Raw genomic sequence first — 9,449 nt, 5'->3', positions numbered from 1 at the left:
GGTGTTTGTATTTCAAGCACCTAGAACATCTAAAACAGAACACATGGCAAAAATAATATATAAAGAATTTTATGTATTATTCATATATATATATGTTTTGTTTTCTTGCAGTGATTATCATGATTGTTCAGTGGCTGAATCTAAATAATTCCTTGAGTTCTTATCTATGTCGATTTTTTTCTGGCATTCACCCTTATACTGTCCCCTTTGGCAGTCTTATTCAATGTCATGACTTTACTTGTCACACCCATGAAGATGCTCCCAGCTCTGTTTATCTTTTCTAAGTTCTCTTCTGAGCTACTAATTACATGCTAGACATTTCAATCTATATGTCTACAAGTAAGATATGCTGAATTATTAAAGAAAATCCTTAACGATTCATCTTTTCTCTCAAATAGCTTCTCAGTCATCAGCACTTAACATCTCAGAGTTATATTTATTTCCTTTTTTTGTTTCCGTCGTATCACACTCAGCCAGTTGGCATGCTGCAATTATTCTGTCTCTCTAACTCCATACAATTATCTTTCTTCCTCGATCCAGGTTATCTTGACCTGCATATGTATAATAGCTTTTCTTACATTTTCTTCTGCCTGTGTTCAATTCAATTTCAATCTGTTCATCCATTGAACAGAGGCTCAACTTAGAGACAATCTCTAATCTGTCTAAATCATAGTATTTTAGAGGTAGAGGGTCATGGGGTAATTCTAACCAAATATCACATCACAGAAATGAAGAAAGGTGGGGTAAACATATTTATTGAAAGAACTGGCACTGGAACTGCAAATCTTTCACCCGACATACTGTTAATATTTCTTCTTGCCTTCTGTCTGCCCACGTCTATATGCGTTCTTATGTGCCCACTGAGCTGCTTATGCAGCTGATGCTAAGTCTTGGTTAGGAGATAAAGATGTGACTTTGAAGACACATTGTGAAACACGTTATTACTTCAAGGAAAAACGCCAAGGTAATTGGGTTTCCAAAGAGAGAGGAGAGATAAATGGAACGTTCTGAAGAATTCGGTCTTTAAGAAAACATGGGCACTGTCAAAGAGAATTTGAGCGTGATTCTAAATCATGTTATAAAAACAATACGTTTGTTAGACTGTTTCTTAATGAGTTATGCATATAAGGGATGAGAAGCTATTAACTTTTTTTTGTCTTCAAATTGGTCTTTGATTTATCTGCCGTTTTGGTCTCTAAGAATTCTTCTACTAATATGAGTCTTGCATGTGTCATAAAATTTTCATTTAACTTTTTCACTTGTCACTTCTACATCATTAGTGGAATGAAAGTCAAAGAATTCTTGTAAATTAAAAAAAGAGATAAAAGGTTATCTGTCGACCACTTGAGAGAAGCTCTGCTATTATTACCATTAGAGGTGATGTGGCATTTGAATGTTCTCTTTTCTACAGTCCATTTTGTACTGATATCTTATAAAATTAACTTAAAAGAGAAATAGTATGTTTCATCCAGAAGGAAGCATTGATTTCATAAAGAAACAAGGAGAATGAATATAAAAGTTTCTATTAATAACTGCAGAAAAGCAAACAGTCTTCAATTTCAGCTACACCTGGAAACAGAGAGTGTCCACTGGAATAAGTGGAAATCATAGGTGCATATGTAGGAAACAGCTATGAAATTACGAGAATGTTTTTATGTTTGATTTATAAAAAGCTTTCTCATTGAGGTTAAGTCAATTATATAGGAGTACGTATTTTAATAATATTTTTTGAAGATAACTATGTGAAATAACTGTCTTCCAAACTCTGATCTACATGAATGAAGCTAACAGTGACATAATTATTCATATGTTTTAATCTCAGGGGAACTTTGATACCAAATGTCAAAAGTTTTTTTTTCCTCCCATTTCCAAGTAATTTCAAAAAGTATTCATTGCATTTGGTTGTGTATGTATCTTATTTCTGTTTAAAACCTTTTAAATTTTTTTTATAGGTTAGCAAATTGGATGGTTAAACAGTCAAATTGCAGGTTTTGTAGGCCCTAAGCAATAGTTGGTGAAATGACGAATGATTTTTACCTTTCAAACTCCTTGATGACACAAACTATGATAAAAATAAGGAAATCCCTTTATTTGGTGCTCTGATCCAAATCCTGCAACATGCCTTTGGTGTGCAAGTTTTATCAAGGTTACTTGAGTAGTTTAACTTTGAAAGCTGCACAGATTTTACTCACTGTGTGTGTGTTGGCGGCCACTGGACATGTGTGTGTGTTTGTTCTGAATTGCTCCGATAACTGTCCCAACCTCACGGTGTATCACAAAACTTTACTACATGCAAAATATATGCTAATTCCTCATCAGTGTTTTAACATTTTTGGAAGATATATTTTTAAAATTACATATGGTATTTTTATTATATGAAATATAGAAATTCTATTTCTAGCAATAGAATTCAAAATTTCAGATCCCATAAAAATGATTCCGTTGGAGCTTTTAGTAACTCTGTAGGAAGGTCTAGAATATGAAAGTGGAAATAAGGCAGCTTTTAATGGACTACAAAATTTCATATAACATGTATATAAAATAAAGGGTAAAATAATAAGTTCTAGATAGCATCTTATCACCCAGGTCCATTTCCACTGATAAGTGCTGCTTCAAAGGTTAAATTAAAATGCACACCTGCAGAATATTTGTGTGTTTAAAGAATTCATTAAAAGTGGAATATTCCTTCCTGTTTGGTCAATTCCTTAATGAATATATTTGCATTTAATAATAGCATCTTACCTTTAGAGCTTTCTTGCTCATTTTCTCTGCCTTTATCCTAAGCAGTCAGATTTCCAAGGTTAAGACCAAAGGCTTTGTAAAAATGTCATGGGTTTGTCCTTGTTAAAAAAAAAAAAAATTTCAAAAGTCTTTTCTGGCGGTTTACTTCAATGTCATTTCAAGCATAAGAAACTCTATCAACCCAGACATGAAATCAAAAATATTGTTTTACACTGTTAGAAAAGATTTTATTACGTATTTTCTGTCTTTGGACAGACACATTTCAGGAAAATTCAATAAAGATGACATTACAACTGTTTTCCTTTCATTACACCCCCAAATTACAGATCCATATCTCAAGCCTTATCTTTGTAGAAAGGGTTGTATGAAAGCAAGCTTCAATATTTTAAATGAAGCAATATGCTTATTTTTCAGAACAAATTCTATATTATTGTTTGTTAAGGAGTTAGACTTATGTATACATTATTGCATAGGGGAAAGAAGTTTTGAATTATATTATTTGCTCCAATTCTGGCTTACTCCAGCAGTACCTACATGACAAAATAGTTAGTTTATTACCAATTTGATGGATATGATTTGTCATGCTTTGTGAAGATTCCTAATGCGTCCATTTCCTTCTGCTCATGAGGCTTCATAAACTAGTTGTAGGTAGCAACTTCCAGTGATACCTGATGCTGCCAAGGTATTATGAAATCAGACAGGCCAAGTACTCATTTGTAACAGTGGCCTCTCTGTATAGGGCTGAGTTGGTGATACTTTGAACAATGTTTAGAATATCCTCAGTAAGAGAGACTATAAATAGTTGTTTTGATTATCTACGACGCAAAAACAAAAAAACAAAACAAAAACAATAACAATAACAACAAAACTACCTTCAAATTCTGTGATCTAAACAACAACACTCAATTAGTTATTATCTCTCCTGGCTCTTGCCTGGGATCTTTCACGTGGATTGCAGCCAAATGGTGGCTAGGGCTAAACATACCTTGAAGCCTTCTCCACTCGCATGCTTGTTAGTTGATACTGGGTGTCAGCTGGGATTGTTCAGTAGAACTCCTACTTGAGGCCTCTCCATATGTTAGGGGCTTCCTCACAACATGGTGGAGGATCTCTAGAGCAACTCACCCAAAAAGACTAGGCAGAAACTCTATCTTCTTTTATCAACAGCCTTGGAAGTTACATAGTATTATGTCCTTCATGGTCCTGGCAAGCCTGGATTCAAGGGACAAAATAGACCCGAACTCTCATTGGGAGAGGTGTCAATGCCACATTGCAAGAAAATTGTGTGGGAAGGCAGATTTTGTCCTATCCATCTTGAAGAACATAATCTGTCATAATCATTGAACTCCAGGGCTAATCTTATTATCTACTCCTTTAATTATTCTTCAATGACCTTTGATGTCTACTACCTAATTAATATTTTTTACTCAACCAGCAGCATATTTCCTCATATTCTACTTCAGGGTTGCTAGATAGTGGCAGATTCCTCCTTTGGCTGAAATAACTTTCCAAAACCTTTTCTTCTAATCTGGAACACAAGTCTTGTAAAGGAAAGAATACCAAGTATTTTTGTTTCCAGAATCTAAATTGGGCATTAGCAAACTTCCACTTAAAAAAAAGATAGTAAATATTTTAGGCTTTGCTGGCCAAGGTAGTACTGATATAAGTATTTAAAATGTAACCATTAAAAAATGTAACGAACTGTGCATGAGCTGAGAATTCAAGCAACTGGTGGGCTGCCGTTGGCTGGTCAGCTATAGTTTGTCAGCCTCTGGCCGAGAATGCTAGGCAGCAGTGCAAATCAAAATTTGTGAAGCCCAGGAATGACTTTTCATTTGGTTTTATGAATGTGTGCAGATGCTGAAAAAATCTGACTCTATGCCTATACTGGGCATTGCAAATATTCTGCTTAAAGTTTTCAGTTTTAATTGCAAAGAATCTGCAGCATAATTTGATGGGCTTTTCACAAAATCTGTTAAGCAGTTTAAGTTATAAAAGTAGTTTGAAAGCAAATCTCTAGATATACAGAACAAGGTAAAAAAATATTCAAAAAATTCCATTTCTTTTCTCTTTCGGATGGACCTTCATGAATAACAGAGGCAGGACCTTCATGTGTTATATTTCATTGTCATTAATGTTCTAGGCATGGCTACTCCCATTTTTTGTTTCTATCTATCATCATCTATCTGCTGTTATCTCATTCTGCACTCCCTTCTCTTTCCACATCAACGTCATTCAAATATGTTTGAATGAATGAATGCTTGTATGTGTTGCTGCAAGATGTGTATTTTTGTTGAGTGTGCATATATTTTTAATTAATTTAAGTATTGTATTAGAGACCCCTGATCTTTGTCTTGGGTTTCCTTCACTCAGTTATATATTGATGATGTGTTCCTGCTGCTGCATTACTTCCAGTTTGTCATTTCTACCTCCATTATAATACTTCAGTGACTGCAGCCACATTTTGCCTATCCACTGCATCTATGGCCTGTCCCGCTATACACGATACTGTGATACACACTTCTGTATGTGCTTTTATGTGAAAGAGTGATAGAACATTCTCTTATAAAGAAAGTGAAATTGGAGATCTAGTGACAACTGTGACTAAGTCAGTGCTTTACAGATCCTCTTGGACTATTGCAATTTCTGTCATACGATTCACTGATACACACACAGAATATACTGAAAAGAATGCAAAAGGATTTCATTAAGAGTGCAATTCAATGATTATTCCATTGGAACTAAATGGATTCGCTTGTTTAGATTTGATCGAGGTAACAGTCATGGTTTTAAAAATAAATATTAAGACATTTGAGTTCTTGTCAACGTTTTAGTAGTTGCTCTAGAGATTACAATATATACCCATAGCTTTTCTCAGGCTAGTTAACATTAATAATGTTTCATGCCACATAAAATACAGAAACTCTTCAATCATATAGGTCTATTTCCCTCTCCTCGTCCTTCCTGATGTAGTTGTCACATGGATTACGTGTGTGTGTGTGTGTATGTGTGTATCTATCTATCTATATCTTTGTTGTGCAATTCTAAAAACTACAGTTTTGCTTCACAGACTGTGAAAATAGTTTTATATATTTACTGTTTCTGGTGTTCTCTATTCCTTCCTAGTGGTCCAAATTTTCTTATGCCATTATTTTCCCTAGGCCAAAAACATCCGTTAGCATTTGTTATATTACAAATGTACTTATGACAAATGCTCCCAGTTTTTAAAAATGAAAAAAGTGCTTTGTCTTTATTGTTAAGAGATAGCTTTGCCAGATAAAAATTCTTAGTTCATTTTTTTCTCTTCAAGCACTTTTGGTATGTTATGCCAATGTCTTCTGGCATCCATAATTTATAATGAGAAGTCATTTGTTAACTAACCATGGTCTCTCACGTGTAATGTACTGTTTTCTTCTTGCTACTCTCAGATATGTCTTCTCTTTTTGGGTTTCAGACAGTATGACTACTGTGTTCTTAGACATGCTTGTCTTTGAATTTGTACTGCTTGAGTTTCACTGAGATTGTCATATCTGTACATCTACTGTTTTCAGCAATTTGATAACTTTGCATTTATTATTTATTTGAATATTTTTACCTCATTTTCTCTGGTTCTTCAGTAAATTGGACCTGTTTTTGTCTCACAGTCCTTAAGGCTGTGGTCATTCTTTGATTTTTTTCTTTTTTCTTCAGATTAGATCATTGCCATGACCCCATCTTCGAGTTTACTACTTACTTTGTCACCCCCATTTTCCTGCTAAGCCCTTTCTATACTTTTTCTTAAAAATATAGGTACTAAACTTTTCTGAAATTTTCATTACATTCTTTTCCATTCCATTTCTCTGCTGAGATTCCTACCTTTTCATTCATTATAAACATTTTTTCTTCATGTAATTTAACAAAATTGGTGATTATTTTAAAATTCTTTTCTCACAGTTCTAATACCTCAGTCATCTATAGATTGAATTCTGTTGTCTTTTATTTTGATAATGAGTGACAACTTCTTATTTCCTCATATGTCAAGTAATTTTGGATTGCATGCTTGTCATTGTAAATATAGGTCATCTTTAGGTTTTGTTATGGTCCCTGAAAAGCATCACTGTTGTTTGCTTGTTTTAACAGGCAATTGATTTAACAAGATTCAAACTTCAAACCCCATTTCATGAGTGGCAATTCAAAATCTCAGTTCAGCTATGTTGCTTGAAGTCTGACTCTCTCTCTCTCACACACACACACACACACACACACACACACACACTCTTCAGCCAGAAATTTGCATAGTTAATATATAGAATTTGGGGCCACTCCTCCTTTCCGTTTCCTTCCCATCTTGAAATCTCTGCTACAACTGCCCAGAATAATTCTGGGGTTCCTAGCAGAGTTTTAGCCACTGTGAATGCTGTTATTGTAATCTCTTCCAGGCTAAAAGCCATACAGTATGGGAAAATCAACCTTGCCATTCTTTTTTCTGAATGTAGACTCTTCTCTAGAAAGTCCCTGCCTTTTGTGTATGTCTGTGTGTCACTCTCCACTATATTTAAGTAGATTTCTACTTGTTTTCTTTTTCTTCCTTTCCCCTTTCTCCTCTCTCCATTCTTCTCCTTCCTTCTTTTTCCTCTCCCTTTTCACCTCTCCTGAGTGCTTTTCTCCCTCACTTCTTGCTTCCTTTATTTCTCTCCTTTCTGTTTAATTTGCTTCCTTCTTCTTTCCTCCTTTCCTTCCTTCCTCCTTCCATCCCTCCTTTTCTTCCTTTTGTTCTTCCTTTCCCTTCCCTTCTCTCCCCTTTCCTTCTTCCCATCCTTTCCCTTCCCTGTCCTTTCTTCCTTCTTCCCTTCCTTCCTTCCCTCCTTCTTTTCTTCCTTCTTCCCTCCCTCCTTCCCTCCTTTCCTTCCTCCCTTCATTCTTTCTTTCCTTTATTCCTTCCATCCTTTTTTTCCTTCCTTCCTTCTTTCTCACATTCGCTCTCTTCTATGTTTCTTTCTTCTTTTCTTTTATTTCACCAGAATTCATCGTTGTTATCAGCAGAAGGATAGGGTATGGTAGAAGATTCAAGTTCAGGCAAATCTTAGGATGATAACAAATGCTTCTTTGACATCCACCAAAAAACAAATCTTTTAATATTCTAACCTGAAAAATAGATATGTTCTCATAGTTATAAGATAAACCACATATACTAGTCCATTTTCACACTGCTAATAAAGACATACCCAAGCCTGGGATTATTTATTAAAAAAAAGTTTAAGGGACTCACAATTCCATGTGGCTGGTGAGGCCTCATAATCATGGCAGGAGATGAAGGAAGAGCAAAGGGACTTCTTACGTGGAGGCAGGTAACCTCTATATAAGTGAAACCCCTTATAAAACCATCAAATCCTGTGAGACTTATTCAAGACCATGAGCATAGTATAAGGGGAAACCACTCCCATCATTCAGTTATCTTGCACTGGGTCCCTCCCACAACATGTGGGAGTTATGGAAACTATAATTCAAGATGAGATTTGGGTGGGGACACAGTCAAACCATATGATCATAATCTATTTTACATAAAATAGTGTTATAGTTGAATAAGAAATAATTTCCAATAGCATTTTCAAAGCTGTTCTAGGCTGTTCTTGCATCACTATAAGAGAATATCTGAGACTAGGTAATTTATAAGAAAGGAGCTTTAATTGGCTCACAGTTCTACAGGCTGTACCAAAAGCATAGGACCAGCATCTGCCTCTAGACAGTCTCAGAAGCTTATGATCATGGTGGAAGGTGAGGGGGAACAGGCATTTCACATGGTGGGAGCAGGAGCAATAGAGCAAGGGTGTGGTGGTTGGGGCGGCCACACATGAAAACAACCAGATCACAAAAGAACTCACTCAATATCATGAGGACAGCACCAAAACATTAGAGATTCACATTCATGGCCCAAATAGCTGCACCAGGACCCACCTCCAACATTGGGAATTGCATTTCAACATGAGATTTGGGCAGGGACAAGTGTCCAGACTCTATCATTCCACTCCCCCCCACCCCAATCTCACATCCTTCTGACATTTTAAAACACACTCATGCCTTCCCAATAGCCTCTCAAAGTCTTAACTAATTGCAGTGTTAACCAGAAGTCCAAAGTCCAAAATGTAATCTGAGACAAGGCAAATCCCTTGAGCCTGTAAAATAAAAACAAGTTATTTACTTCCAAGATACAATGGAGGTACAGGAACTGAGTAAACCTTCTTGTTCCAAAAAGGAGAAATTGGCCAAAAAAAGAAAAAGGGCCTACTGAGCCCATGCTAGTTTGAAACGAAGCAGGGTAAGTTATTAAATCTTAAATCTCCAAAATATTCTCCTTTGACTCCTTGCCCCATATCCAGGGCACATTGGTGTGAGGGCTACAAGGCTCCCAAGGCCTGGGGTAGCTCCACCCTTTGGCTTTATAGAATTCAGACTTCACTGCTGTCACAGGTTGGTGTTGAGTGCCTGTGGCTTTTCCAGGCACAGGGTGTAGGCTGCCAGTAGATCTACAATTCTGGGGTCTGGAAGAGAGTGGTCTTCTTTCCACGGCTCCACCAGCTAGTGTCCCAGTGGGGACTCTGTGTGGGGCCTCCAACCCCCCATTTCACCTTGGCACTGCCCTAGTCGAGGTTCTCTGTTAGGGCTCTCTCCCTGCAGCAGGCTTCTACCTGGGCACCCAGGCTTCTTCATATTTTCTCTGATATTTAGGT

Source organism: Callithrix jacchus, chromosome 4 (assembly GCF_049354715.1).
Source record: "Callithrix jacchus isolate 240 chromosome 4, calJac240_pri, whole genome shotgun sequence".
Classification (NCBI taxonomy): Eukaryota; Metazoa; Chordata; class Mammalia; order Primates; family Cebidae; genus Callithrix; species Callithrix jacchus.
The sequence above is the reverse complement of the archived record's forward strand: the minus strand, read 5'-3'. Positions refer to the sequence as shown.